Here is a 7,492-nt window from a genome sequence, read left to right as displayed (position 1 = left end):
AACGAAATTGCTGACTCCCTTTCACGCTTTCAGGAAGCCCGTTTCCGGTCAGCGGCTCCCAAGGCCGAGAAAACCCATTGGACCATCCTGCCTTCGCTCATGACTGTCTAAGGGATGAAGTCCAAACTTACGTGAGGTGGGGACTAGCATGGACCATGAACTGTACGTACTGCTCGGGAGAAAAACGCTTCCTGCAATTTTGCTTTATGAATCAACTTATATCAAACTCTCAGCTTCTGAGGGGACGCTTATTTATTTTGCCTTGTACCTCACTACAACAGTTACGCATAGTACTATAAAATTGTATCTCTCTGCAGTTCGTAATTGACACATTTCCTGTGGCCACACGATCCTGTTCAGCAAAAGGTGCTACGGGGCTTTCACTATGATATGGGCTGCTTCACCTTAGCCTTCTTTGCCTTCCTCTGTTGTAGCGACTTTACCTATAACGGGATCTCCCAGTTTCATCTGCCTGCCGACTGTGTATCATTTCATCCTAGTTAGGCTTGCCCGCAGCAAATGTCTGTTCTCCTTAAAGCTTCTAAAACAGACACTTATCGTCAGGGCTACACGCTGCTTAATGCGTGTTCCCCTTCACCAATTTGCGCAGTTACTGCTATGCATAATTATTTTTTGGCCGCCCGCCCACCCGCCCGCAACGGCCGCTTTTCTTCTTCCACTCAGGTTGTTTGCTTACTAGGTCCACCGTTTTTAACCTGGTCTCCCCTACAAGTCGCTTAAAGGGAACATTTTTCGCACTGGCGCCGCATCTACAGATGCTGCAGCAGGCTTGCCGGACTGGTTAATTAAGGTTTTAGGTCGCTGGTCATCGGATTGCTACCAGCTTTACATTCGCATGCCTTGCAACGTTTTGCTGTCAGCTGTGCTGCGTACGGCTTTCGTTTCGTTACCATAGTTACTGTTTAGTTTGCGCTTGGGCGGATTTGCAAGTATCAGTGGCAGTTAAGTCTCGCAGTGACTTCCCCAAGCATCGTTGCTTTTCATGCTATGCCATTTTCCACTCTCTATCTGCCTTTGTTCTTGTCTGATCCAGCACGGGCCAGCAAAGTTGGCTCCTAGTGCTGGGGAGATAAGGAGGCTTGAACTATTAGTGTATTGCCTACACTCTTTCCATTATAGCACGATGCTGGCCAGAGGTTTAGCTCGTAGTGCCGTGGAGAGTTAGGCTTGTATATCATTATTTGGCTTTTACCGGCCTACAACTTGTCCGATCCGGCGCGGCTCGCCTTGTGTGTGAGGGAGATAAGTTCAGGCTTTTAGTCACACTACGGAAGTTGTCTGTCCTGTTGATCGTGGAGCGGTTTCCCCCTCTTACGCCAACATTGTCTCTTGCGTTTTGTTATTGTAGTGTGTCTTAACTACAAACACCCGCGAGCACTGCGACATTAACGTTATTCATATACAATCATCAACTAGGATACATGAGCGGCAGTCATTGGGTTGCTACTTATGTAAAAAATGGTATTATCAATTATTTTGATTCGTTTGGTATGCCTCCCTTTCGAAAAATTGTAAACCATGCAAGAAATGAAAACCTAACATTATTACACCAAAACAATCAAGTACAAAATATCATGACAACCTGTGGTTATTTTTGTTTGTACTTTCTAAATGAAATGCATACAGGCAATTCATATTATGATCTGCTGGAATTATTTAGTATCCATGAAACAATTGATAATGAGAAATTTATTGAACAGTATTTTAAAAATATCTAAATTATATATATATAAATAAATGAAATCATCTTGTGTGAAACAAAAAAAAACAAACTAAATGCATTGAACCTTCAGGTTATAAAAAAGCTAAAAATGGGAGGCTAATGATTTATTACAATTGCTCTGAATGCGGTTTTAAAAAAACCCAATCAGTGAAAAACTAATTAGCCCGCACTCCGGGGCGGGCATCACTAATGATATTTGTAATACAGCTGCTAAATTATTATCAACCAAAGGTGTCCCTTACCTTGGTAAAAAAGCAGTCGAAATGGGACGTTATTATGGTTCAGAAGCATTGCACGACCCAAAATTGCAGAAAAAAGCCATTGACTATGCTTTGGATAAGCTTAATCCGATGATTCAAAATGTTGGATCACAAGCTTTGAATCAATTGTCGACCAAAATACGACCAAAAAAATATAAAACACAAATAGGTAAGATCTGGATGGAAGTGGTTTAGACATTCAAAAACATTTATCAAAGCTTGGAGAATTGCATTTAAGAACTCCACCTGGTAAAAAAAACAATTTTAGTCAAAGACCATGGTTTTAAACACCTGTCAAGTATACTATGCAATTAAAAAAATCACTAGGACTTGGGTTAAAAAAGACAAAAAACTTAAAGAGGCACTGAGTAACGATGATTGTGCTCAGTAGTTAGCCAAAGAATTACACAAACCAATCAAGCGAAAATTTAAAACCTGAAGAGTTATTGTAATTCAGATCCATCAAATATGTGCTGCAGACCTAGTTGAAATGCAACAAAGGCTACAAGTATCTTCATATGGTGATAGATGTTTTCAGTAAATATGGATGGATTGTATCATTGAAAAATAAACAAGGAGACTTAGAGAAGCGTTCAATAGCATCTTTAAAGATGGTAGAAAACCAGAGTATCTATGGAGTGATAAAGGAACAGAGTTCTGCAACAAACATGTAAAAGACCTCTCATCAGTAGTGGAAAGATGGAATCGCACAATTCAAAATTAAATGTGGAAGAAGTTTACTGTCCAAGGCAATACAGTCCAATAAAAATGAAACCTATTGAGACGTCAAAGAAAAAGAATGAAGGAGTTGTTTACTTCAATCTATATGGTGATATGGAAGCATCAAAACAGAAACCAAAATTTAAAATAGGCGATAAGGTTAGAATAAGCAAATATAAAAGAAAAACATTTGATAAAGGTTAAACACCAAATTGGACAGAAGAAATATTCACAGTTGATAAAATCCAATACACTAATCCTATTACTTACAAACTAAAGGACCTCTACGATGAGGAAATAAAAGGATCCTTTTACAGTACTGTGCAAAAGTAATGATAGCGAATTTCGTCGAATTTCGACGAAGTTCTACGAAATTCTACGTAAATCGGCGAAATTTCGAGGAGAACGAATTTTCTGCGAAATTTCACTGGCCTCTATTGTTTCACCATTAACGAAATTTCGTGCAGATGTGCGAAATTTCACTGGGCAAATTCGCTGAAGGTGGAAAAATTCGTTCGAAATTTCGTTAGTGGGAGCGAAATTTCAAACGAAATTTCCAACACTTCGTTTGTGTGAGCAAAATTTCGAACGAAAATCTCGTTTGGAGATCGAAATTTCGTTCACCATTTGTGGTCATTACACAAGAGTCACAAAATGCAGAATGCAAACGGAGGGGGAAAAAAAACAGTTCACTGATGGCAGTCCGTGTTGAAAGACATTGATAGTCATGCAGTCCTTTTCCCGCGATTTTAATAAAAAGGAATTATTGTAAAATAAGTGGGTGTCATTGCTGAGTATTAATTGTTTATTTTTCCTGCAGTTTGGTCTCGCATTTACAGATAACAAATTTCTATTAGTGAACCACACTTCAATTTGACAATTAATTAATTTCCAAAGCGTTCCGAGGACCTTGTGGGAAAAAATCATATCTCCCGTTATATTTAACACAAATTGTTCATTCAAACAGTAAAATGCTCTTTCTTTAGCCATATAATTGTTTATCAAAGTTTCTATGGCGCGCTGCTCACGTTCAGTTATTTTTTACTTCAAGGAAAAATTCTTTGTTTCGAACACTTCAACAAGTCACTTGCGAGATGTGTATTTCCAAAGCGTTCTGAAGACCTTGTGGAAAAAATGATATCTCCGGAGTGCCGCGAAATTTTATTTTTGACTTACAACCACCTCAAAAAATTGAACAACCACCTCAACAACATTATTATTTTAACTCGACGTTTCTCGTGGTTGATTGTGGTTGACAATAAGATTCTAGGGGGAGCTGGAGGTTTTATTCACGTGACGTATTGTCATCTCCCTTGTTTAAAGAGGCATTCGATTGTTTGTGAGTGGTTGTTGAATCTTTTGAGGTGGTTGCAGGTTGTTCCATGTTCTCATAACTACGAACTATTCGCAGTTAACGACAATTCGAACACTGCAAAATATGATGATACATGCGTATTTATGTTCAAGACCTACATCTGTAGGCCAAGATCAGGGCAGCCATCACACTACCAACGTCGAAACTTACTGTACCTCTCTCTGGCAAAACGAAATTTCGCACGCATTTTGAAAGAAGATTTGTCTCACCTTTCGAAATTTCGTACGCATTTTGAACAAAATTTTCGTCTCTCCTTTCGAAATTTCGCACACCTCCAGAGTGAAGATTTGGCGAAATTTCGTTACACTTTCCGAAATTTTGCCAAAGCAAAACGAAATTTCGCACTTCTCCTGAGCGAAAATTCGGTGAAATTTCGCTCAACCTACAGGAAATTTTGCATGTCTCCAAAGTGAAAGTTCAACGAAATTTTTATTAATATTTGTCACCTCACGATCACGTCGCTTGTTTGTTTCTTATATTTCGTGTTCATTTGATTGCTTTGAGTATAATTTTTTAGTCAATGTCAATTTGTGTTTTAAATTACGAAAATTCCATAGTCGATAATACACATCAAGACCTAAAATGGGTCGCAGCTTATAGCGGAGTATTATGCATTTACAATTCGCGTCAATCAAGTTGATTTTTTCCGTAAGAAGTTAAGGGTCTCAGCTTGTAGCCAAATAAGTAGGGTAACATATATCTTGTCTTAATTCCAGTATAAGCTTTCTTTTGCTCTTCTTTTGTTACATATTTTCTATTACCGAGTATTTTTTCTTTTATAATTAATGACAAGTAAAACCAATACAACCACAAATGTGCATATTTCAGCTAATTCCATCGTTGTTTAATATCAATATTGCAACTTTTCTACATCATATAAATCATATGTTGAAGTTTTTAGCAAATAGTTAACTAAATCATCGATATTATCAGCAATTTCTTCTAAATCATCTTTTTCATAATCAGTTAATTAAGTAAATTTTTTTTATATGATCAACGATTTATATTGTTATAGTAGAAAATATTTTACCACAACAATCGTAACTCTACATATTAAGCTGATTAATTTTTCAACTTATTTTTCATAAATCAGTTAAATCCTTAATTGGTATCAACTGTTGAAGTCATCACTATATATTTTCCATTTTGCCAAAGCTTGTTTCTTTTTATAATCTCTTGGAATGACTTTTTCAATTCTGAATATATCTTGTTTGGCTTTCAATAGCTCAGGTTCATACAGTACTGTGCAAAAGTAATGATAGCGAATTTCGTCGAATTTCATGCTTTGTTCTCAACGAAATTACAAAACAAAATCAACTTTAAAAGTATTATCTGAAAACACCTTGATAAAGCAAAATTTTTAGGTTTTACATGGAAAGACTTACTGCCTTTGAAAACAAGACAAAAAATTATTAATCATATAAAAAAATGTGATGTTGTTGGTAAAAATGCAATTCATCAATATAAAAAGAGATTAAATCTTTATAAATTTTACAAAAGGCATAAGCAAATTGAAAACACAGAACTCAAATAAAACAAGTTAATAAAGCTTTAAAAGGCTACACTACATCAGCAAAATAAGCATCAAAAACGATAAAGGTCCATTAATTCAATTACAAAAAACAAGAAAGGCTGTTGAATCAAATATTGGTGACATTCTAGCATCAATGCAAGGACCAAAATTTGTTGAAATATTGAAGGTTACATTTCAAAAAACCTGCTTCAAATAATGAACTAATCGTAAAAACAGCATATTTTAACAACAAACCGCAAACAATTATCAATCCAACACAAATACAAGTAGCTTTAGAGTTAACAAAACAACAAATATTAAATCTTGTACAACAATGGATTTAAGAAAGTTCTAACTGGACTGTTTTATCAGTTGACAATCATTACCTCATCATTGTTAAATATGAACCAATTAAAGAGTCATCGTATATTTAACTACCATATGAATTGCAACATAGTGCAAAAGGCTTGATTAACATGAAAACAATGATGATGAATGCTACAGATGGTGCCATATTCGTCATCTTAATACTCAAAATAAAGACCCACAGCAAACAAAAAAATGTGACAGAGCATTTATCCAAAATTTGGATTACACTGGAATTGAATTTCCTGTAAAAATAAAACATTTCAATGAATTCGAGAAACAAAAAATCAAAATCTAAATTAATGTATTTGGTTATAAAGAAAAACATCCATATCCTATCTACAAATCAAAAGAAAAGTATGAAGATCATATGAATTTATTATTAATTACAGAAAATGAAAATAAAACATTACGTACTTATCAAAGATTTCAATAACCTAACTATGTATTGTTTACAATGTTTTAATTCTGAAATCGTTTTAACTAATCACAAAGAAATATGCTTTTAAGTTAATGGTGCATGAGCAAGCAATTAAAATGCATGGAAAAGGTTCAACAGTAAAGTTCAATAATTCAGGGCTCAGAGAAAATTCACAGCGAGAAAGAAAATAATTTTGTCATTTATTAATTTATTTTAGCAAAAGTAGCAGCAAAGTGGCAACTGCTAACCCTTTTGCTTCGAAAGAGTGAAGGTGACAACAAGTCGCAAGTTTGCGACTTCTCCAGCCTGTAATAATAATAAGCCCTGTAATTTTCATAAACAACTACCTGTGCCGTTTGAGATATATGCTGATTTTGAAGCAATAACAGAAAAAGTTCAGGGTTGTAAACCAAATAATGACAAATCATACACTGAAGCTTATCAAAAGCATACCAACTGTGGTTACGGATATAAAATGATTTGCTGTTAAAATGTACAGAGGACCTAATGCTGTATACAAATTTATGGAAAAAATGCTTGAAGAGGTTAAATATTGTGAGAAGGTTAATAAGTACAAATTCGACAAGCTATTAAAAATCAAAAAAGAAGACGAGGAAAACTTCAAAAAGGCTGATGAATGCCACATTTGCAACAACAAATATATTGATAAAGACATTTTAGTAAGAGACCATTGTCATATCACTGGAAAATACCGAGGATCATCTTAATAATCTCGGTGGGTATGATAGCCATTTTGTAATGCAACAAATTGGTGAAATAGCTCAAAATCATAAATATAAAAATAAGAAAGGAGAAGCGTGTCAAAGCAATATTAATGCTATCCCAAATAAAAGGAAAAGTATATGGCTTTCATACTTGGCAATCATTTAACATTTATTGACAGCTTTCAATTTATGAGTTCAAGTCTTGATAAATTAGCAAGTAATCTTCCTAATGATTCTTTAAATTGTACAAAAGAAACATTCCAAATTCAACGGTTCCAGCTTATGAAGCAAAAACGAATATACCCATATGATTACATGGACAGTTTTGAAAAGTTTAATTAAACCGAATTATCAACAAAAGAGGACTT

Source organism: Montipora foliosa, chromosome 7 (genome assembly GCF_036669935.1).
Source record: "Montipora foliosa isolate CH-2021 chromosome 7, ASM3666993v2, whole genome shotgun sequence".
NCBI classification, from domain to species: Eukaryota; Metazoa; Cnidaria; class Anthozoa; order Scleractinia; family Acroporidae; genus Montipora; species Montipora foliosa.
The sequence above is the reverse complement of the archived record's forward strand: the minus strand, read 5'-3'. Positions refer to the sequence as shown.